General features: G+C 35.2%; 1 protein-coding gene across 5 annotated transcripts in view; it reads left to right on the forward strand.

Annotated features, from left to right (window-relative positions):
* znf536 (zinc finger protein 536) overlaps positions 1-23,484 on the forward strand; it is a 303,464-nt gene that overhangs the window by 245,548 nt on the left and 34,432 nt on the right. The gene's annotated exons all lie outside the window — the stretch shown is intronic.

A 23,484-nucleotide genomic window follows, 5' to 3' on the forward strand; every position in this document is an offset into this window, starting at 1 on the left:
TAACAGGCGGATTCAAAATGCAATGAAACACCTGTAAAAATATAATAAAGAAAATTTTATTTGACTTTTCAAATCATCATAATATATATAATACATAACATAATAGTATTGTTTAGGCCAGAGATGCCCAAAGTAGGGCCCGCGGACGAAAGTTGGGTCATGGTAACCTTTGATTTGTTCCACCATACCAACTTAAAGCATAATGAGAATGATGGAGAGGGTTGGGCCGAATGGCTTTAACACAGAGATCGTCATTTCTGATTTGATGTAACATTTTTTTGTTAGTATGAGGTCCCTTTCATCGCTGCTTGCAGCTTTAATTTGTTTTATTGCTGAGCTACATAAAAGCAAACTGAAATTTAATAATTAAATCTTGTAAATGAATCCGATTTTTTTAAATATAAATACTGTCATTCGACAGACAGAGGACAAAAGTCAAGACAAAAGCTAGTGTAATTCTGTTAGAAATTAGAACGTTTTGTTTTTACTATAGTAAATTCATTATAAAATGTAAAAAATATATTTATTTATTTATTTATTTATTTAAACTAAGTTGACATTAAATAAATAAATAAATAAATAGATAAATAAATAATAAATAAATAAATAAATATGATTATACTTTGTTTTTGTAGCAAGTTATGTTGGTGTTAATTAAAATAAGTTTCTAAATACATTTGTTTTTTAATAAATTACCTTGAATAATAATTTCATAATATCACAATTATTATAATGTGAGAATTATTAAGTGCCTTAACTCTAAAAAGAAAATAGTTTGAAAGATCAAGATGGATTGGACAGACCAAAACCATTTTAAATGAGAATACAGAGATTTAATGTATTTAAAACGAGCTATGTTTCATGCTGATTTTACGTTAGAAAATAATTCATCTAAGACAAAGCATTTCTAAGGGAGAAAAAAATAATCTGTACTTAAAAACTAAAGTACACCATGATCATGGAAAGCGCCTTTATCATTTTCCGCTCGTTCCTTTCGATTTTCCTCTATTAAAACAAGACAAATAGATGTCAAAGAACCCTCCATCTCTCTGTCAGCCTTTGTGTCATTATTCCCCGCACCCCCTTTCTATCTATCTTTCTCTTTTTTTTATGCTGTCTGCTATTTATTTATTGATCATGAGACTGGCTGGTTATCTTTGCATGTTGGGCAGTTATAGATGAATGCACAAAGCATTTCAATCTGAACAAGAGATCATTGTGCATTGTGGATCCTCCTCCCACGTTCTTTGGTCGAAATCAGAACAAACGCTGCCATTTCCTGTCATCCCGAGCTCCGGCCATTGAAAACAAACGTGGGAGTGTTACTGATAACATAAAAAATATTATCCGGCTCCTGTTGTCGACCGCTATAGTACCTTTGGGAATAGCTATTAGAGCAGAGACAGTGGGTCTTCAATGAGACTGTATAGATCAGGTGATGATGTACAGTAAAGAGTGAGTTTATACTGTGGGTCGACACATAACTGGGGCAAGGCTTTGATTTCGGACTTGATAAAGACACAAACAAACACTTGTCTCAAAGTTCTCAAGACTTCTCGGATTCCTTACTCGGTTTATCAGTGTGTGATCTGGAGCCCGGGAGTGTTAAGTGTCATAAGCTGAGAGTGACCTGTTTATAATGTTACATTTATATATTTTATGATAGAGTGTCAACAACAAGTAGATCTTGTGGAGCATCACAGCGTCCTGTGATGTTTCATATATTCATAGTAATATGATGCAGCATTAACAAAGAAATTTGATTATTATTATTATTATTATTATTATTATTATTATTATTATATTTTATTATTATTTATTATATTATATTATATTATATTATTTTATATTATATTATATTATATTATATTATATTACATTATTTTATATTTTATATTATATTATATTTTATTATATTATTTATATTATACTTTACTGTATTTTATTTTATCATTTATATTATATTTTAATGTATTATATTATATTATATTATATTATATTATATTATATTATATTATATTATATTATATTATATTATATTATATTATATTATTTTACATTACATTACATTATATTTTATATTTTATTATATTATATTATATTACATTATATTTTATTTTATTTTATTTTATTTTATTATTTATATTATACTTTAATGTATTTTATTTTATCATTTATATTATATTTAATGTATTATACTATATTATATTATATTATATTTTATTATATTATATTATATTATATTATATTATATTATATTTTATTGTATTGTATTGTATTGTATTGTATTGTATTGTATTGTATTATATTATATTATATTATATTATATTATATTATATTGTATTGTATTATATTATATTATATTATATTATATTATATTATATTATATTATATTATATTATATTATATTATATTATATTTTATTTTATTTTATTATATTGTATTATAATATGTTGTATTATACTATATTATATTATAATTGACAAGCTAAAAAGCAATGCATCAACATTGTTCAAGATTATTCTCAGTCATTGTTAATCTTATTTAACTACAACAGCTTTTTATTAATAATATTATTAAACAATATATAGTGTTTATGTAAATTCAATAAAGTAGATATTAATAATAATAATAATAATAACATATTGTGAGAAAAAAGTGCACAGAGTTGAAGTCTGTCGATCTGGTGCATTTGGAAAGGCGTCATCCATTATCTGCGCTTGTGGTGTGCTGTTAAGGTGAAGTCTCTGACAGATTGTGTGGTGGAGAGCCATGTCAGCAGGAAGGGTTACAGCCTGGACACACCAACACATCCAGAAGGTTCTCCACAGGACTCTGACGGACCGCAAATGCTGGAATAGCTTTCCAGGGTTCCAGTGGACCTCAGAGATCAAACGAAGCAGCGGGAGTGTGAGAGAACGAGAGAGAGAGAGAGAGAGGGAGAGAGAGTTTGGGAGGGGGAAGAGGATGAGATGGTGAAAGACTGGAGACTGAAGAGAGATACAGGGCTAATGACATTTCTCTGACAGGGGTGCGGAGTGATACTCTGAGTTTTCTCTCTCATCCGTTCGCTGCTGGTGGGAGGATCCGGGCCAAACCCCACGGTTCCCACAATCCAGCTTTCTGAAAAAAAGATTCATAATTACTCTTAAGAAGGTAATAGTGTCAAATGAATGCCTGCAGGAACAAAGGATCTTATTATTCTTGCTTGTCAGTGTGTATGTGTGTGTGTGTTTGTGGGTGCGTGTGAACGTGTATATCGGTCATCTATTGCTATTTCGTCTGGAAGAATAGCACGCGGTAGATGATGGGAACGGGAAAGGAAACGCAGTGTAGTTTTACTCCGCCATCAAAGATCTCTTGTGTTTATTTGGGGTCTGTATGTTGGTCTTGCAATTGTTTTTAACTTTTTTTTTCTCCTTTGTAGTTCACAATGACTGAGTCTCTCTCTCTCTCTCACACACACACATGTCTGAGAGTCGAGAGAAGTCTTCTTATTGGAAAATCTTTCAATAAATCAATGTGACTTTAAACACATTTCCCCCGTGACACCCCTGACCTGATAAGAACTCCACTAATCTCTTTTGAGGCTGTCAGAGTGCTTTGAACAAAATCTAGTTCGCATCTATCAGCAAGGTTATTTGTCAATGACTTATAATCCTAGGTAAATTTCGCTGGTTTTATATTAGAGGCGGCTAAGGGTTCTCATGTCTGAAGTTTCTCAGGCTTGGGAAAAAGGAGGAGACCGAAGTGAAACAAAAAGAATGTTATGGATCTGCCTGCCAAAAACAATGAGAGCGGAGAAAAGAGAGGAAAAGCGGATAATTGTTGCGATTGTGCTGAAATCTGAAACAGAAAGGGCCTGTAGGCTGCCATATTTTACTCAATGTGCTTTTGCTGTTATTGTTATTTACACATTTGCCATTACTGCTGCTTTATATGATGTGGCTCTGAGGAAAACGTGCCGTGTGTCTTTCCGTTAAAGGAGCAATCTGCAGTGAGTCCAGGCCTACTGGGTAATTTATGAAGTCTCAATTAGACAAGCGCACAAAGTAATGATTCTCAAAAGCGCTTTGTCCAGCACACGGCGTATTAGATGCTGTCCATGCTTATTAGACCTGCCTCCCGAACTTCATAAACAGCATTCTCGGATGAATTATTAATAACACATTTGAGAGACTTACTGTTCCTTGACTAGCCATGGAAGCGGCTATTTAGGTTGAAATAGAGTAAAAAGCATTCGTAATTGATAAAATTGCCATATCCAAACAGAAGAGGTCTTTAAGAGTGTGAAGTGGTTTTCGAGAAGCTGAAGTACTGCTTTTTTTCCCCCTTCTCGCTATTGTCTGTAAATAGGCATATTCTTGTTTCCATGGATAAACGCTTTCATATCTGCCAACTCATGTTTGGTCTTTACAGAGAACGTTAGATCTTTTGTTGTTTACAGGTTGTGTCAAAAACTAAAAAGCCTTGCCTTAAGTGCTTACACTGCACGTAAATAGTTTGACATTTCATATTCAACAGCGCTTTACTTGTGCTAGTAAATAAATAAAAGGTAAACAAAGGCTCAGTTTCTGGTGCGCACATAACCTGGATCTCAATATCCTCATATTCTGTGTTTAATGATCTCAGGTGGATTTTCGCACTGGATTCCCATGATTATGCGACTATTAGATGGAGCGATAGCAGGGTTTTTATGTCATTCTGATGTCACTTGTGTTTGTTGCTTCTAATGGCATCATTAGGTTGGCACTTGTGTGTGAGGGAAACACATTACTGTTTATTAAAGACATGAGTGGTCTGTTGAAACCAACACACTGACGCTTTTCACTCTTCCGCTTTGTGAGGTGTGTATATGTTTGTTTAACATCAATCTGGCTCTTTATTCAAGCACGCAGTCTTGTGAGTACTACCAAAGCACAGTTTAGAGTCCATGATTGCTCTACAGTCCAAAATATATTCTGGGCACTGTCCTTAACCCCTGAAATGTGGCTCACTTAAAAATTCTAGCTATTTACAAAATGAACAGCCTTCCTGAGATTTTTTAGTTATTTTATTTTTTCAAAGTGCTGTATAATGTAGAGAATTTTTTTAACTATAGTTTAATAACTAAAAACAACATAAAAAATAACAGATTTGTTCCCATGATGACAGTATATAACATTTGTGGGGTTATTTAGCAAAATGCTATTATTCATCTTAATGTGCAATGTAAAGGTTTAACTATGTATTAGGTTAACTAGGCAAGTTAGATCTTAATGTGGGCTAATAATGCCCTTATTTTTAATTCCGGCCAATTCTCTAGAATTATTTTCATTTTCAAAAATATTACAAAAATATTATATAAAATACTGTGAAAATTAAGATAAATAAATGTTTCACAGGAGGGCTAATCATTTTGCGTTTAGCTTAGGGTGCTTTCACATCTGTAGATTGATTGTTTTGTTCCAAAACAGGGATTAAAAGGGTTACAATGTTGCTTTTTGTTCTTGGTGTGGAACGCTTTCACACAGTTTCACACAAAAAGTTTCTAAATGGACAAAAAAAATAGCTAAAACAAGTCACGTGCCAGTAGACTCTCCTCACATTGGCCAGAGTCCCACTCAGCTGTCATGTGTCCTTATTTTAATTTACAATGACGAGCAATAAGACATTATAAGCGAAAAGCTGGGCTTTCATTTTGAATGATGACACCCACAGACAATTTCTCCAAATCTAAGGCCCAATCCCAATTCTATTTTTGTACCCCTACCTTTTTACCCCTAAGAATTGGGACAGCACTACAGCACCTGCACATGTCATCATATGTCATCGCGATTTCTTGCTTCATATGAGATCAGACGATCGCGACTGCTGTAGTTATTTCAGTTGTCTTATTTTTTGGTATTTATCTTCAGGAAATCACTGAAGGCATACATTATGTTATCATAATGATCTAATGTTGCAATAAGATCGTAACTATACTGTGCATTTACACAGTGGCCATGTTTATCTATGTAAACACACAAAAACAACATTAACAGTATAGCAGACACTGTAAAAAGCTCATTCCCAGTCACTAGACATTACTGACAGGGTATTCGAGTATCATCAAGTGTCAGATGGTTGTGGGACTGCTGTACGGGAGTTATTATTAGGGATTATAGATCGCGAAATTAAGCATTTTTTGTGTGTTTTTTTTAAAAGCATGACAGTAAAACATAAACGCGGTTATGAATATATTAAAATGTGTTTGTTTGTCGTAAAAATTCATATTATGAATTATGAATTATAGGCTTTACATTAAAGAGAGAGATAACCGATAAACCAAGACTGTAGTCAATTTTGCTAACAGATAAACAGCTCTCGTTAATATTTACTTATGCTTTTACTTTCGTTTTTGACGTGAAACACATTTACCGGTAGGAATGACTTTCCACTCTACTCATCATTCTCTCTTCATATAGCCATATATTTGGCTTTTGTAAAACCATAATACACTCTGATATAGCCTGGTTCGTTAGTTCGTTGGATTGTATTGCTTTCTCACTACAATCGATCCACTCCAGTGTTCATTTCAATCGAGCCGAGACTACCTCAGGCGATCTCGGACCAATTGTTTTGCCGTGGATTTGAGTGCGATTGCTAGATTCACATATGCCAAACGAATCGTGCTAACTAGGCAAACGAGCCAGGTTCCGAAACAAAAGTCTAGGTGTGAAAGCATCCTCAGTTAAACAATCCTTAGTTAAACAAGTGTTTCACATGCTGGCCCTGGGCTGTCCTTATTGCAACACAGGCTCATTGTGAAAATGTACACCCATATACATTTATGGAGAGCGCGAATTATGTAGTCAGAGGTATGTATTGCTGCATTTTGTCTATAAATCAAATGCTACGGGGTGGTATGATGCCACTGCTGGCTTCTGTTTCTTTTCGCACTACCTCCATGTGGATGGCTTTGCTGCTGTTATCAGTTTGCCCAGTAGCTCGCCGCGTATGTTAGCCGATTTGAAAGGCAGGGAGGAGTTGACCATGATGACGGGATTCAAGTACAGCGAAGAATGGTTTAATAAGCAATAAAACAAAAACAAAAGGCAAAAAAATAAAATAAACAAGTAAATAAAAGGGTGAGAATGATCTGAAGATCTGAAAATGTGGTAAAAAAATAAATCAGGCAGCCGCAAGGGTTTTTCTTTTTTTGATTTCTTTTGAAAACAGTTGGGTTAAGGGAAGGGATGGGTGAGGCGGTCGGTCAGTCAGTCAGTCAGTCAGTCGACAGCGGCCTCTGGTGGATTTATACAAGAACAACAGGCATGAATGACACCCGCGAAAGAAATTTGAGATCAGAAAAAGTCTACACAGTGCCTCCTGGGACACATTTCATGATGTTTAAAAAAGTATATAGGGGTATGTATCGGTAAGAAGCCTGGGTTGCCTTATTGTCAAGCCCTGAACTGTGTATATTTTGTTAATATATGTTCAGTTTTAGAAAATCTAACTAATTAATACGAAGTGAAAAATGTTTCTGAAAACAGGGTTAAGATGTATCATCAGGAGAGCACATAAATGCACACCATCTGCATGTGCCTTTTCTTTGTCTACAACAGTGTACAACAATGTGAAAAGTCCAGAATGATAGAATGAGTCCACGTGTGTCAAACTCCTCCATCCACACTCATCTGTGGTCGAGAATAGTTTGAAAGAAGTGCAAACACAGCTGTGTGCAAGACTGAGTGGAACAGGAAAAAAGAAGTAAAACCTGTGCCTTAAGAATTAGCAGGTGCTTGGAACGTGAACGCAATGATGTTCGGTTAGTTAATCTTACAGTGGTTTACATTTAGTCTGTCTGCACGGTCGTAATGCTACATATGTGTAGATGTGAATGACCATACAAATCGTTATATTTCATGCAATACTCTTGTCATGGCCCAAAAATATGCGGACACCCCCCCTTCAAATTGCTGTGTTTGGCTGTTTCAGCTACACTCATTACTAGCAGGTGCATAAAATCCAGGATACAGCCGCGCAATCTCCTCTGACAAACACACTCCCTTTTGGGAAGAGTCTGGTGTGAAAGATCTTTATTCGCTTAAATAAAGCCTGAATCCCAATGAACACCTTGGAGATGAATTGGAAAAGCCACTACAAGCAACTGCACCTGACTTTACTGAGTCTGAATTGGAGTACATTTCTGCATCCATGTTCCAACATCTACAAGCTTAGGGATGACCAGATGCTTGTTAAAATAGGATTTAGAAATTAAATGTTCTACACACACACACACACACACACACACACACACACACACACACACACACATTGAGAGAGAGAGAGAAAGAGAGAGATTTTTTATTTAGTTAATTAATAATTCTTATTATAATGTATTACATTTTAATGTACTTTTAAATTAATTAATTATTAATTAATAAATTAATTATATAATTAAAGGGTATTAAATAATTCATGAACAATTCTTGCTATTAATAAACCATTAACTATCACTTTTGCCTCAGTAAACTCCTAATTTGCTGATTATTAATAGTTAAGGTAGTATTTAGGCTTAGAGTTAAGGATTATTTAGTGTTTAGTTATCAGGTTAGGATGAATAAGGGATGTCAGATAAGACCTTGCAACATCTACTTTGTAATTCAAGTCAAGTGGAGTTTTATTGTCATTCCACTACATGTGTGGACACACAAAGGAACGAAATGTTGTGTCTCGCAGGACAACGGTGCCACATAAAGTATAAGTACTAATGATATATAGGCATAACTATTAATATAAACAAGTAAGTACTAATAAACAGCTAATAATTTAACAATAAGCCACTAGTTAATGAGAATTGGCACTTAAACTAAAGTGTTACCATTTTAATACATTTCAAAATGATCAAAAGTAACAGTAGAAACATTAATAATATTGAAAATAATTTCTAGTTTAAAAATAAATAAATAAATAAATAAGGGCAGCATGGTGGCGCAGTAGGTAGCACAATCACCTTACGGCAAGAAGGTAGCTGGTTCGAGCCTCGGCTGGCCAGTTGGCATTTCTGTGTGGAGTTTCCATGTTCTCCCTGTGTTGGCATAGGTTTCCTGGTGCTCCGGTTTTCCCCACAAGTACAAAAACATAGGTGAATTGGGTAGGCTAAATTGTCCGTAGTGTATGGGTGTGAATGCAAGAGTGTATAGGTGTTTCCCAGTGATGGGATTGCTGCTGGAAGGGCATCTGCTGTGTAAAACATATGCTGGATAAGTTGGCGGTTCATTCTGCTGTGGCGACGCCAGATTAATAAAGGGACTAAGCCGAAAAGAAGATGAATGAATAAATAAATAAATAAATGAATAAATAAAAACATTTGGCGTTTTATAGATCTTTGATTGTATCAAAGTTGACATAAAAATATGCATCACAACTTTACGAAATCAATAATGATAATAATAAATGTTCTTTGATTGTCTAATCAGCATATTAAAACGTTTATTTAAAGAACCCTAGAGTTTTATATGTTGTGCATGGATGGATGGTTTGTTTGAACCATTGCATACTTTAGGAACATATAGTGTATGTCTGGAAAACAAATATCTTGCTATTTGAAGAATATTATGATTGCCAGATTAGAAAACCATGATGTTTTAATTAAAATCACCTTGACTTGAAAGCAAACACAACCACTTAAAAAGGCTGTTCTTAATTAAAGAAACTCTTGCCTCACGCATTCTTATGCATCCAACAGTGGGCTTTTCCAACACCAACCACCTCTCTTTTAACAAGGGAAATGGCTTTGGCCAATCCCTCAATCAAACTCCCATAAATCACAATCACCTGAGACTGGGAGCTCTCATCTGTGTGACAGTGAAGCTGCAAATCTTGCGCTCCTAAATCTCTCCGAGTTCAGCGTTGCTGTTCTCCAACCGAGCGCTCACCTCTTGGCCTCGATGAAGAAACATCTGCGTGGTGTGTGGGGCAGAGGGGCTGTTTTGGCTGCCGTTCGCGCACATATGCAGAAAAATAGAAATGTAAATAAGAGCAGATTCATAAATACGGCTGTCTTAATTGAGACCCAGTAAGAGTAAGTAGCAGATGTTAGAGCAGGAACTGTTGAATCATCAGAGACCAGTGGGGAAGCAGGCAAAATCATATTTAAAAGAAAAAAAAAAAAACACTCAGCCAGGTGCTCATGATTTTCCTGCACTGCAATCCATGAAATGTGCGCACACACATGCTGGATTTGTGTGTGTCACATATGGATTAGGAGCCATTTCCTTCCTCTGTGTGTGTGTTTTTTTTTTTTAAAACAAACAAAAAAGGCCTGCAAATGTGGTGGAGAAAAATAGAAGTGACTCCGGAGGTGCCTGGAGTCACAACTGCGACAATAAAGAGCTGTTAAGACAGAACTATCAGCGCTTAAGCTGCGACACACTCTCGCTCTCTTATCTCCGTCCAAACTCCAAAATGAACAGAGAGAAACGCAAACCTACTTTCTATCACATGTCACACGCCGCAAAAGCCTGTCAGCCCACATTCCCACTTAAAACATCCAGATCTCTGTCTCCCTTTTCTTCTCTTAGCAGAGACTGTTGCTTGATCTGAGGCGAGTGTGTACTAGCTGCTCGCTCGTGTGGGGCCGCTCTCATGATTTCCTTCCCCCCTGGAAAACGTGGTGTGTGGATGTCAGGTTCCCTCTGATAGCTGCTGTGTTGGGACTGCTGGGATACCAGAGAGAAGGTGGCACTGACAGGTCCCGCCGAGCAGGATAAAAGGACTTGTTCTGTTTCTACATTCTCTCTCTCGCTCGTTCTCTCCCTTTCTCTTTTCATTCTCTCTATTTCACAACATATAAAGTGACTGACAGCGTGGCACTAAAGGGACTTCGTCTGGAGCTGTCTGACTGACTCAGACGCGGCGTTCGGCGGTGCGTTCCCCCGACTGAGCGCTGCGACGTCGCACAAAATTAGTAAGCGAGAGCGGTGCGGTGCGCGATGCTTGCGCGAATAATAGCGCCGCTAGCTCCAGGGACTCTCCACTCTTCTAGATTAGGACTCACAATTAATACAACACATACATGAGAGTGAGAGCGAGAGAGAGAGGCCTGCTGAACACGATCCTATAGGAACATCTCAGACACTGAATGTTTATGAATGAGGCTGTTTCTGTTGGTCTCCTTTGTGATGAGCTTAAGTTTTTTTCTTCTTCTTGGAGCACATAAAATGCTCTGTTTGTTTCCTGGTACTCATTGTTTTTTGCGTTCGCCGTGTAGGAAGCGGTCGGAACAAAGGCCAAACTTCACATTCATGTGTATGTCTGGGTCATACAAGATTCGGAATTGGAGAACAGGCCGCCTTTGAAATTGTGTGTGTGGTTTTTAATTGATTTGGCCGCATGGAAAATTGGAAAATTAATTGAAACGACGGGGTATACATATTTATGGAATAATACAAACAGAAATAAGATATTTGTTTTTCAGATGTATGTAAAACAAATTAATAAACACTACATATACACAGTTGAAGTCAGAATTATTAGCCCACCTTTTGAATTTTTTTTCTTTTTTTTATATTGCTCAAAGGATGTTTAACAGAGCAAGGAAATTTTTACAGTATGTCTGATTATTATATTTTTTCTTCTGGAGAAAGTCCTGAAGAAAAAGTCTAGTTAACCAAATAAACCTAATTAAGCCTTTAAATGTCACTAAATGTAAGCTGTATAGAAGTGTCTTGAAAAATATCTAGTCAGATATTATTTACTGTCATCATGGCAAAGATAAAATAAATCAGTTATTAGAAATGAAATATTAAAACTATTGTGTTTAGAAATGTGTTGAAAAGATCTCTCTGTTAAACAGAAATTAGGGAAAAAAATAAACAGGGGGTTAATAATTCAGCGGGGCTAATAATTCTGACTTCAACTGTAGGGCACACTATCTTTTAAGGTGCAATTCATCTTATTTGCAAATCGTAACTAAGACTTTAAGCTTTTTGGCTCACTTTATAAGTATAAATAAGCAGCCAGTATCCTAATAATAGCCAGAGAATAAGTCAGTAATTAATAGTGGGATTTGTTACTCAAACTAAGGTGTTACCAATTTATATTTTAGAATTTCATATACATATATTATTAATTTTTTTTTACTAAATTAAATGGTTGGGCAACACGGTGGATCAGTGGTTAGCACTGTTGCCTCACAGCAAGAAGGTCACTGGTTCAAGTCCCAGCTGGGTCAGTTGGCATTTCTGTGTGAGTTTGCATGTTCTCCCCGTGTTTACATAGGTTTCCTCCAGGTGCTCTGGTTTCCCCCACAGTCCAAAGACATGTGGTATAGGTGAATTAAATAAACTAAATTGGCCATAGTGTATGTGTGAATGTGTGTGTATAGTACTGGGTTGCACCTGGAAGGGCATCCGCAGTGTAAAACATAAACTGGATAAGTTGGTGGTTCATTCCACTGTGGCGACCCCTGATGAATAAAGGAACTAAGCCAAAGGTAAATGAATGAATGAATGAATGAATGAAATTAAAGGGGGCCTATTATGCAAAATATACTTTTTTATGGTGTTTAAATACAGATGTGTCCACAATGTGGGCAAAAATTATAATAATAATAATAATAATAATAATAATAATAATAATAATAATAATAATAATAATAATTTGACTAATATCTGACACAGGCTGTAAAGGCTCTGCCTTCTTTTGGAAAGAGGGCAGGGAGCATCTCATTCACATTTAAAATACATTAAAAAACTATGTATTATTGCCTCCTCTCAAATCATGGTATAACAAATGATCTGTGTGGTTTTTGGAGATGAAACTTCACACATTTTGAGGACATTTCTAATACAGCTTTTAAAACATGCATATGTACCCTCCGATACTTCTGTTTGGCTTTTAAAACTTTTTTTTTTCCAAGTATTTCCACAACTTTTTAAAATTTACAATTATATGAGTTTTAATATGACCTCACTACTTTCAGATTGTAATTCTGTACTCAGGTTTTGCAATTTTTTTAGTTAAAATCTAAACATTTCATAAAATTTTAAAGAACAGAAATCTTTATGTACTTCTCAAATGGCCCACAAACCCGATGCATATCTGTGTGTGAGAATGAGCCTGTGCGTTTGGCCTATTTAAGCAGCCCTGTAAAATAAAAAGCATGATTCATTCTCCAATCGTCCTGATGAACAAAAAATGACCTCATGTCTTCCTGTTGTCAAACAAAAGATTCTTTTTTAAAAAGGCACGAATGGGAGGGAGGTGGGGGGAGCGGACACCAAGCGAAGAATTTAAAACAACGTAACCCAAATCTCATCAGAGGGAAATGTGAGGCGCACACATTTAAGAGAAACAGACAATGACAACTTTTACCAGCAGCCCTGGCTCGACCTTGTTAGTGGGGCACTCTGGTAATCTGCGCTTAATGATTTTTCTCTTTTCTCCCTCGCCCTCCCTTCACCTCTCCCTCATTCTTCCTCCTTTCTCTCTTTTACATTAGACCACAGCTTGAGCCTGAACCGCAGAGTGTCACAGTCATTTAAGACGCAGCCCTAACGTTTTTTTCCTCCTCACATTCCGACGCCATTATGTTACATTGTTGCAGAATAAAGAGCCGTATTATGTTCCAGCAGTAAAGGGCACAAGTGGACTGAGTTTTTATCTGCTGAACGAATCAATCAGGATTATGTCAGTTGAAAAGAATCACAGACAGCAGTCGCCAGTGGACGAGGCATGTGTGTGTGTGCGTTTGGAAGACATACGTAAATATACGTCCCAAAAAAACGCGTATTTGATAATGAATGCTATCGGCTGTTGAGTGAAGTGTCATTTCTTCTACAAGAGCTCTGTTTTATTTTACACTGTTCTCTCACAGTCGGAGGATTGTGAGGACACTAATTATCATTTCAGCAGAAATGATTAGGAGATCAAATGGAGATCGAATGCCATTTCCTTCCATTAATGCGGGGGGTTTAGTGCGGCTGTCATGCCGTGGCCATCGCCGGGCCTGTGGGAAAAAGACAGAGGGAAGAATAGGGAGAGGCTTAGACCAGGGCGGCGCGAATATTCATAACAACAGAAACACTGAGATGACCTCTGGAGAGATTGAAAGATCGTCCGGAGTCCGGATGAAACATTAACATGTGCTTGAATGCAGGAAAAGAAGGAAAAGCATCTGTATCTGTTCATAAAACAGATCTTTTCATTCACGCTCAGTGCTTCACGTGTCAGGGTGGAGGTTGTGGCCTGAGGGTCCCCCTCTCTCAACCTGCTATAGTCAATGAGAACACAAGCCAACAGGCATGAAAAGACCACGCTTGATTGTAAGTCTACAGTGGGACAAATTGCTCCACTGCACCGCATCGAACGAGCAAAGAGATTTACACTGCAGCATAGCGGTAACATTTTAGATATTGTTTAAATACCCTCTCCTCGCTTTGCACGGAATGGATGATGGAAAATTTCAAAGTGCTGCATAGCCATTTGTATTGTATTTATGTATTGCAAAAAAAGGTAATAGATCAAGCACATTCCATTATCCCCTTATAAGATCATTAGCAAATATAATTAGATATGAAAAGAAAGTAATTTGGGTTAGAGAGGGAGAAAAGCGCTATCAGGCACAGAAGACAGATTGCAACATCAGTGTTTGGCTTTAAATTGCTCAGTGGAGGTAGTATCAGTGCGAGAATCTCTGCCCCAGAAATAGACTGAGTCAGAGAGCAAGACACATCCACATCCATGTTTTTTTTCTTTCTTCGCATTTCGGAGTCTGCTTTGCGGCTGGATGTTTCTCTTATTCGGCTTAATATGTGCTAGACAAACAGTTTTTGTGTCGTTCTCTGTCATCTGAGGCAGGTTTACTTGCTGCCTAGTCATCCGGCGGAGTAACAAACACACTGTTTGTTTTACCTTCGCAGAGTTTGCCACATGCGCCAGGTCGCCTGCTTCTTTGAGCTCTGCTTATCTAAAGGCAATCTGAACCCGCACTAGCACCAAACGCACAATTCTGCCGTTTCCTCCAGAAACATTGGGTTTCTTTTACGCTTTGAGGGGAGAGGAGAGGGGGTGGTGTGCGAGGATTCTTCTAGTCTTTGTGAATCACTACAAATGGTATTCATAAACATCCTGTATTCATTAAAACCTTCTAAAAATATGATTTGGGTGCACTTCCTTGCGTTCGGCCTGTTATATGTGTGTTTGCGTATGTGTGTGTGTATTCGCACGCTGACTTGTATTTACATATTTATAAATACTGGGCTGTACAATGAGGTCTACCTTTGCCAAAAACAACTCTTTTCCAGCAGCACCGGATGCCTGGGAGAGAACAAAGCCACCCTCCGTGGCAGAATGTGCGGTGTGTGTTGTGCTTGCGTTCAGCAGGAGATGATGGTGAACCACATCACTTACATCTAGACTTCATTCATAAGCGAAAAACAGAGACTTTCAGACTAGCAGAAACAGCTGAACTAAAGTTTTCCTTTTAACAGAGGATATTACTGATGAACTAAGCACTTGGTAGCGATGTAATGTGGTAAAAACTATCAGTCGGGGGCCATGCACAAAATAAATGTTCTCTCTTCCATTTCCAGAATACATGTTTTGCCTCATCCAATTATTTAAAGGCTTAATTCATCCAAAAACACATATGTACTCACCATTTACTGACCCTCAGGTCTTTTTAAGCTTCATTATTATGTTGAAAAAAAGAAGAAGATAATTTGAAGATATTTTGAAAAATGTTTGAAACCTTTAACCACTGACTTAAGAAATGATAAATACTATGGAAGTAAATGGTTACAAGTTTCACGTAATTTATTTTGTGTTCAACAGAAGAAAAGTAAGTCAATGAGGTTTTGAACAGGTAGGCACGATATTACTGATGCACTAAGCTCTTGGTAGCAATGAAATGTGGTAAAAATATCAGTCGGGGGCCATGTGCAAAATAAATGTTCTCTTTTTCTTTTCCATAATACACGTTTTGCCTCAGCCAACTATTTAAAGGGATAATTCGCCCAAAAACAAACAAAAATAAAAAATACTCACCATTTACTGACCCTCGGGTCTTTTTAAGTTACATTTTTATGTTGAAAAGAAAATTAATTAATACAAGAAGATAATTTGAAGATCTTTTGAAAAATGTTTGAAACTTTAACCACTGACTTAAGAAATGATAAATACTATGCAAGTAAATGGTTACAAGTTTCACATCATTTATTTTGTGTTCAACAGAAGAAAAGTAAGACAATGAGGTTTTGAACAACTACGCAGGATATTACTGATGAACTAAGCACTTGGTAGCGATGAAATGTGGTAAAAATATCATTTGGAGACCATGAGCAAAATTAAATGATCTCTGTTCCTTTTCCATAATACATGTTTGGCATTATCCAATTGCTTAAAGGGATAATTCGTCCAAAAACTAAAATTTACTCGCCATTTACTGACCCTCAGTCCCAGATCTTTACAAGTTTGGAAAAAATTAAAATAATACAAGAAGATAATTTGAAGAAACACTTAACCACTGTCTTAAAGAATAATAAAAACTATTTATTACTTTTCACTATGTTTTAAAATAACTTATTGTGTGTTCATCTGAAACAAGTAACTCAAAGAATTTTGAACAACTAAGCTGGATATTACTGATAAACTAAGCACTTGGTAGTGATATTAATGTGGTAGAAATATCAGTCGGAGACCATGAACAAAATAAATGTGCTCTTTTTCTTTTCCATATTACATGTTTTGTCTCATCCAATTATTTAAAGGGATAATTCGCCCTAAAACAAACAAACAAAAAAATATACTCACCATTTACTCACCCTTCATGTCTCAGATCTTTACAAGTTTGAAAAAAAAAAGAAAAATAATACAAGAAGAAAATTTGTAGAAACCTTTAACCACTGTGGTTAAATGGTTTTTATGTGGTAAAAATATCAGTCGTAGACCATGAGCAAAATAAAAGTTCTTTTTACATAATACATGTTTTGCATTATCCCATTGCTTAAAGGGATAGTTCACTCAAAAATAAAAATGTACTCAGCATGTACTGACCCCTTAGGTGGTCCCACATCTTTTTGAGTTTCTTTTTTTTTTTCTGTTAAACGCAAGACGGTAGAGTATTTTGAAGATATTTTGAAAAATGTTAGAAACCTGTAGCCACTGACTTGACAAACAAATACTATAGAAGTCAAGTCGAGTTTTATTGTCATTCCACTACATGTGTGGACATACAGAGGAACGAAATGTCATGTCTCGCAGGACAACGGTGCTACATAAATTAATCATAAATACAAACAAATCACTGAACATAAGACTAAGCTATTTTATTTAAAAATATATATACTAAGATATTTAACTAAATATACTAAGATACTTAACAATACACATAAGACAGGCTAATACTGAGACTGAACAATGTTGTGCAGGATATTGTGCAAGCAAGGTATTTAAGGTTTAAGATTGTGCAAAAGAGTTATTTAAGGTTTAATCGTTCTTCAAAAGAAGTCAATGATTACAAGTTTACACTATTTTTAGAAATAATAATACAGTCCAGGAATTTGCTTTAAGAAATGGTGGGTAAATGATGACAGAATGTTAATCTAATCATAAAACTATCCCTTCAAACATGTATTTCAAACATTTGTAAATTCATATCCTCACATTTTCCTCCAATTAAACAGTCCCTGTTCTCAGGAAACCTAAAACGAGCGGGTCTTTGAAACACAAATATACACTAAGTAGATTTCATGGTAAAAATAGAATACCTGAGGGAGGTCGGAGTATAAAGCGGCCCTGTGTTTTAGATGGGAGCGCGCTTCGCCTTAACTCTGTGGTCCGGGAATAATAAGAAGCAGTTAGGAAATGTCAGGACTTTGACTCCACACAGCCTCGCTCTTCCCCAAGTGTGCTGGCCCTTGTTAACTGAGCTCGCTTCCAGCCTTGTGCTGTGCTATTGTTCTGTCTGCCTTTTCATTTAGCCATTCTGTTAAGCATGACACTTGTATTAACATAAGATGGATCCTGGAGCTATGTGTCCTCTTACCATATGTCTTGTATTACTTTCCAGGGCCCTCTCTTGTCTCGCTGTGAGAGTGTATTATCGTGCTTGAGCAGTAGAGGGCGTCGTGTTTTGGATTTTATTTAGTTTGTATGGATGGATGGATGGATTGATGGATGGATAGATGGATGGATGGATGGATGGGATATAATGTTTTTATCACCTTTACAATTTGGTTTTCCTTTAAAGAGATAATTCACCCAAAAATTAATGCTTGCTCACTGTTTATTCACTCTCAAGTGGTTTCAAACCTCTTTATTCTGTTAAACACAAGAGAAGATATTTTGAAGAAAGCTAAAAACCTGTAACCATTGACATTCCATAGTATTTGTTTTTCCTACAATGGAAGTCAATGGTTACAGGTTTTTAGCTTTCCTCAAAATATCTTCTTTGGTGTTTAACAGAAGAAAGAAAGTCAAATTTTAAACATGTAAAGGGAGAATTTTCATTTTTGGGTGAACTATCCCTTTAAGGTCTAAGGTGGTGTAATAAAAACGTTGATGGCGCACAAATAATTTAGCTTTTTTATTTAGGGCTGTGATCATGGCAAGGAAAACTGATGTTTGGTTAACAAAGACACATTATACAAATGATGAGAAAATGCACCGATAACATAATTTGACAGGCCAGACTATGATGAAGATTTCTACGCTGGCGAAATAATTAAGCAATCGCTCCACATGTGGACAGGGAGGCTTCAAAATTGATCAGAACAGGAGGAGGAAAAAGTTGTGAGGATCATAAAGTCGGTGCGCTAGTCTCCAGATCGCAGTGGCAGTTGTTTGGGGAAAAGAAATGGCGTCCTTAAATAATAACATTCCAGGTGGCTTAGTTAATGAAGAGTGAAAATCAAATATGGGGCGGAATCTGTAACTCATTACCAGAACTTTCTTTAAGAGGAAGTCACGAAGAGCACTGGCCCCTGGGAGACCAGGCGTTTTTAAAACTCGAGAACATAATTTATTATCATTATGGGTATGATTATCTTCATTTCCTCACGGACGCACACAAAAATGCTAACAGGCAGCTGTATAGCCGTGACCGCTGTATAGTCTTTAAAAACACTGCCAATCACTTCTGATTTGATAAATAACTACCACTTTATCTGTAGATTAATGTGAAATATCAGCAGGTTAAAGGAAAATGACATTGAGTAACAAGATCTTATTTCCAGCATGCAGCTGGTGGGATGGCTAATTCAGAGGCTTACACTGCCATCTCCTGGACAAACTGTGTACTGTATACGCTCAGTCTTCAGTGCTTATTATAGAAATGTGTGGCTTTGCTTCTACTGCAAGTTTATTATAACTATATAATTATAAAGTTGTGCCTATATACAGTGCTCAGCATAATTAAGTAAAACCCATTTTGAAGATGAATATTTGTATCCATTTCTCTGTGAATATAGGCAATGTATTTTGGTGCATTTAAACAAAACAGATTTATTAAACTGATATATTTATTAAAATTATATTTTAGTCACCAAACATACTTAGAAATTGAAAGATAATACAATTAAATTCAATCTAATTGTTGCAAATAAATTACAATCTACAAAATTTCAACAATTAAAAAAAAAATTCCCTTCTCTTGATTTTTCCTCTTTTTTTTAAATTTGTATGTAATATTTTTCTATAACATCAGTACTGAATAATCTAATGTATATGCACAAATATAATATTGTGTAGCTTTCTATTAAACATATGAATTTAAAAGATAGATTTGTGAGGGGTTTACTTCTATTTTTTAAGTCATATAGTATGAATCAAAATTATTAGCTTTCCTTTTAAATCTTTTAAACATGATAGTTTCAATAGCTAATTTCTAATAATTAGTTTCTTTTGCCTAATGACAATACATAATATTTTGCAGTATCTTAGTATTCAGCTTAAAGTGCATGTAAAAGACTTAAGCAAGTTATTCATTTAATTAAGTGTTACTGGAAAACAGTTGTTTTTTTTAATAAATAAATAAATAATATATAAATAAATATGGCTAATACTATTGGTCTAAAAAATATGAATTAAAACTGCATTATTTTCACCCAAACTATTAGAAATAAAAAAGTAATAGTAAACATCACTAGGGAATTATTATAAAAAAACATAAGAAATGCACAAGAGGACTAATGATTTTGTGTTCGAATGTGTGTGTAATATAGTTTTAATAATGTACACATGAAATGTATTTTATTATATTATTAGTAGTGGCGGTTCATTCCGCTGTGGTGTCCCCTAATAAATAAGGGACTAAGCCAAAGAAAAAATGAATGAATAAATTATTAATAGTAGTATTAAACTGTAAAACTCAAAAAGTTAAGGTAACTCAAACTGTTTGAGGAAACCGATTGCAACAGACCATTTAAGTTCAAAAACTAATCCTAGTAAGTACTGTGAACTTAATCCATTTGAGTAAATGAAGCAATTTGAGCACAGTAAAACCCATGAAATGAAGAGAACTCAAACCAACTGAGTACTGTAAAACCCTATAAGTTAAGGTAACTCAAACCGTTTGAGGAAACCGATTGCTACAAACTATTTGAGTTACTTTAAGTTAAAATAATAAGGTATTCAACTCATTACACTGAGGTCAAAACTCTTTTCAAATGAGTAGAATGAACTTTCAGTCAATTTTAAGTTAACTATACTCATTTCAGTTGATAAAGTTCACTTTTGGGTTTTACAGTGTTGTAATATTATAATTATTGTTTCTAAATATGTAATGGGGTGCAGACATGTTAAAATCACATGGTCTACTCTCACTGCACTCTTTCAATCCTGTTGAAACACTTTTTTAACTAGAAAAAGTGCATTTATTTTTATAGCATTTGTAACAAACAATACTTGGTATCAGTCTAAATATGAGATGATCAAAGCAGCAATATTACGTTCTTAGATATGCAAATACAATATCTACATGATGCAGGGAAAAACACATTATGGCTAACTATTAAAAAATATTGTAATCAGGGTGCGAATTATACATTGATGATCAGGAGGGTCAAGTTTTTCGATTATGTTCAATAATATTCCTCAGTGAACCAAATGTATATATTTAATTCAATCACAACTAAGTTTTTAATCAAACTTGTTCTCATGTTTTCAGTGTTTTGAGGCATATTGAGTGGTTCTCAATGACATTTGTGATATTAAATAAACGGTTTGCATTTCTGCACCTATTAATTGCTGACCATGAAAGACTGGGTGTATTTTTTATTTAAGTGTTTGGCTTTCATGTGCGAGCAAGTGTATAATAAAATGCATGCATATAGTTTTACACCTACAAATGCCTATTTTACAAGATACATGTTTTGTGAACACTTGCTCTGTCTGTCGGTGCTCTAGATTTGCCGGTTTCCAACCTCTGAATTAATAATTTTGGTCAAAACATGCATTCATAATGGTATGAACCAATATAGGGGTGGGCAAATGTATACAGTTGAAGTCAGAATTATTAGCCCCCCATTGATTTTTCCTTTTTAAATATTTCCCAAATGATGTTTAACAGAGCAAGTAAATTTTCACAGTATGGCTGATAATTTTTTTTCTTCTGGAGAAAGTCTTATTTGTTTTATTTTGGCTAGAATAAAAGCAGTTTTTAATTTTTAAAAACCATTTTGAAGTCAAGATTATTAGCCCTTTTAAAGTATTTTTTTTTCGACTGTCTACAGAACAAACCATCGTTTGTTTTATACAATAACTTGCCTAATTACCCTAACCTGCCTAGTTAACCTAATTAACCTAGTTAAGCCTTTTAATGTCACTTAAGCTGTATAGAAGTGTCTTGAAAAATATCTAGTCAAATAATATTTACTGTCATCATGGCAAAGATCAAATAAATCAGTTATTAGAAATGAGTTATTAAAACTATTATGTCTAGAAATGTGCTGAAAAAAATCTCTCCGTTAAACAGAAATTGGGGGAAAAATAAAGGGGGGGGGGGTAATAATTCTGACTTTAACTGCATGTAAGTTATCAATTATTTTAGTTATTAATATTATTTAAGATACAGATGAGAGTAAACTATTTAGCATCTTTTAATGGGTAGACCCCATATACATCTTGTTTTGATGTCCTTCACGGGGGATCAATTGTTAATTAGGGGGGTCAGATCCCCCATAAACCCCTCTGTAATTCACACCCTGATTACAATATATATATCATAAAATATTATTAAACTAGCTTAAAATGCATTGGTCATTTATTAATCAGATGTCAAATAAAAGAATAAAAGTAAATACATAAAGCATAATAAAAACAAACACACATACACAAATATTTAATACTATTATTATATTCAGCGATTTCTGAATTTGCGAGCAGTGCCCGTTTTGTTTATTTATGCAAGAATATTGTGTGACATGACACAAAAGAGGTCACTTTGTTTTCTTAATCTCTATCATCAATTTGAGAGGCGTCTGACATCTGAGTGGAAAGTGTGTCTGTTAAAGAAGATCACATCTGAGTTGTGCGCATAATGCAAAGCGAGTGGGCGTCAGCGTTATTGCTCTTTGGCAAATCTAAATGACGATGTTTTATTCCATTATTAGCAGGGAACTGACTCCTCGTTTCATTTCCATAACATTTCTTGCGAGAGCACACTCAAATAAATGCATGTTTTAATTTCATTTTGTCATTTTCATAGAGGCACTTTAAAAGAACACGACTCGGAAATGCACTCTGTAGATTTTATTGCCAAATAATTTTCTTAGGGGTTGTAGAGGGAATTAAACAACATTTATATTATTTAGTTCAAACGGCGAGAGCACATAAATAGGAAGAGAGAGGGAAAAAAAGCTGTAAGCATTTTCACCAGATTCAAACTTCAGCAGTAATTGCACAAGTGCAATGTTCAGAGAGTTATTGTCTTTATATTAGAAGACATTATATATTAATATATCCTCATATTAGAGCTGGAAGAAGTCTGAAAGTATTCAAATTACCCAGCTCGCATATCTAATGTTTTTTCTAATAATTCTCAAGATGTGTTTTCCTTAGTGCCATTAGAGGTTATCAGTACATCCGAATAGAAAGAATAATAGCCAACATTTAAACGCATACAGTACACACACATATTTCCCTCCAAATGCACCCAAAAATGATATCCCCCCCCCCCCCCTCATAATAACTGCTTTGAAATTATAATTAAGTGACCAAAAGCAAAATGTTTAATCGTAATTGTTCAAAACCCTTTGTTGTTCAAAGGCATCAAAGAATTTACATTTTGCTAATACTTAAGTGGACCTGAAGTCCTGTTTTTATGTCATCAGAGTCATTATCACAGGCTAATAATGTTCTTTGAATTCAACGTCCTTGAAGTGTTAGCAGAAATCAGAGATGATAATTTAAAATAAATGACATCAGACGTAATAATATGGTTTGACTTCCTTTTTTCCTGATAATAATGGTCTGTCACAAGTTGTATGCATTTGTGTGAAAGAAAGAGAGAGAGAA

This window comes from Danio aesculapii, chromosome 7 (assembly GCF_903798145.1).
Source record: "Danio aesculapii chromosome 7, fDanAes4.1, whole genome shotgun sequence".
Taxonomy (NCBI): domain Eukaryota; kingdom Metazoa; phylum Chordata; class Actinopteri; order Cypriniformes; family Danionidae; genus Danio; species Danio aesculapii.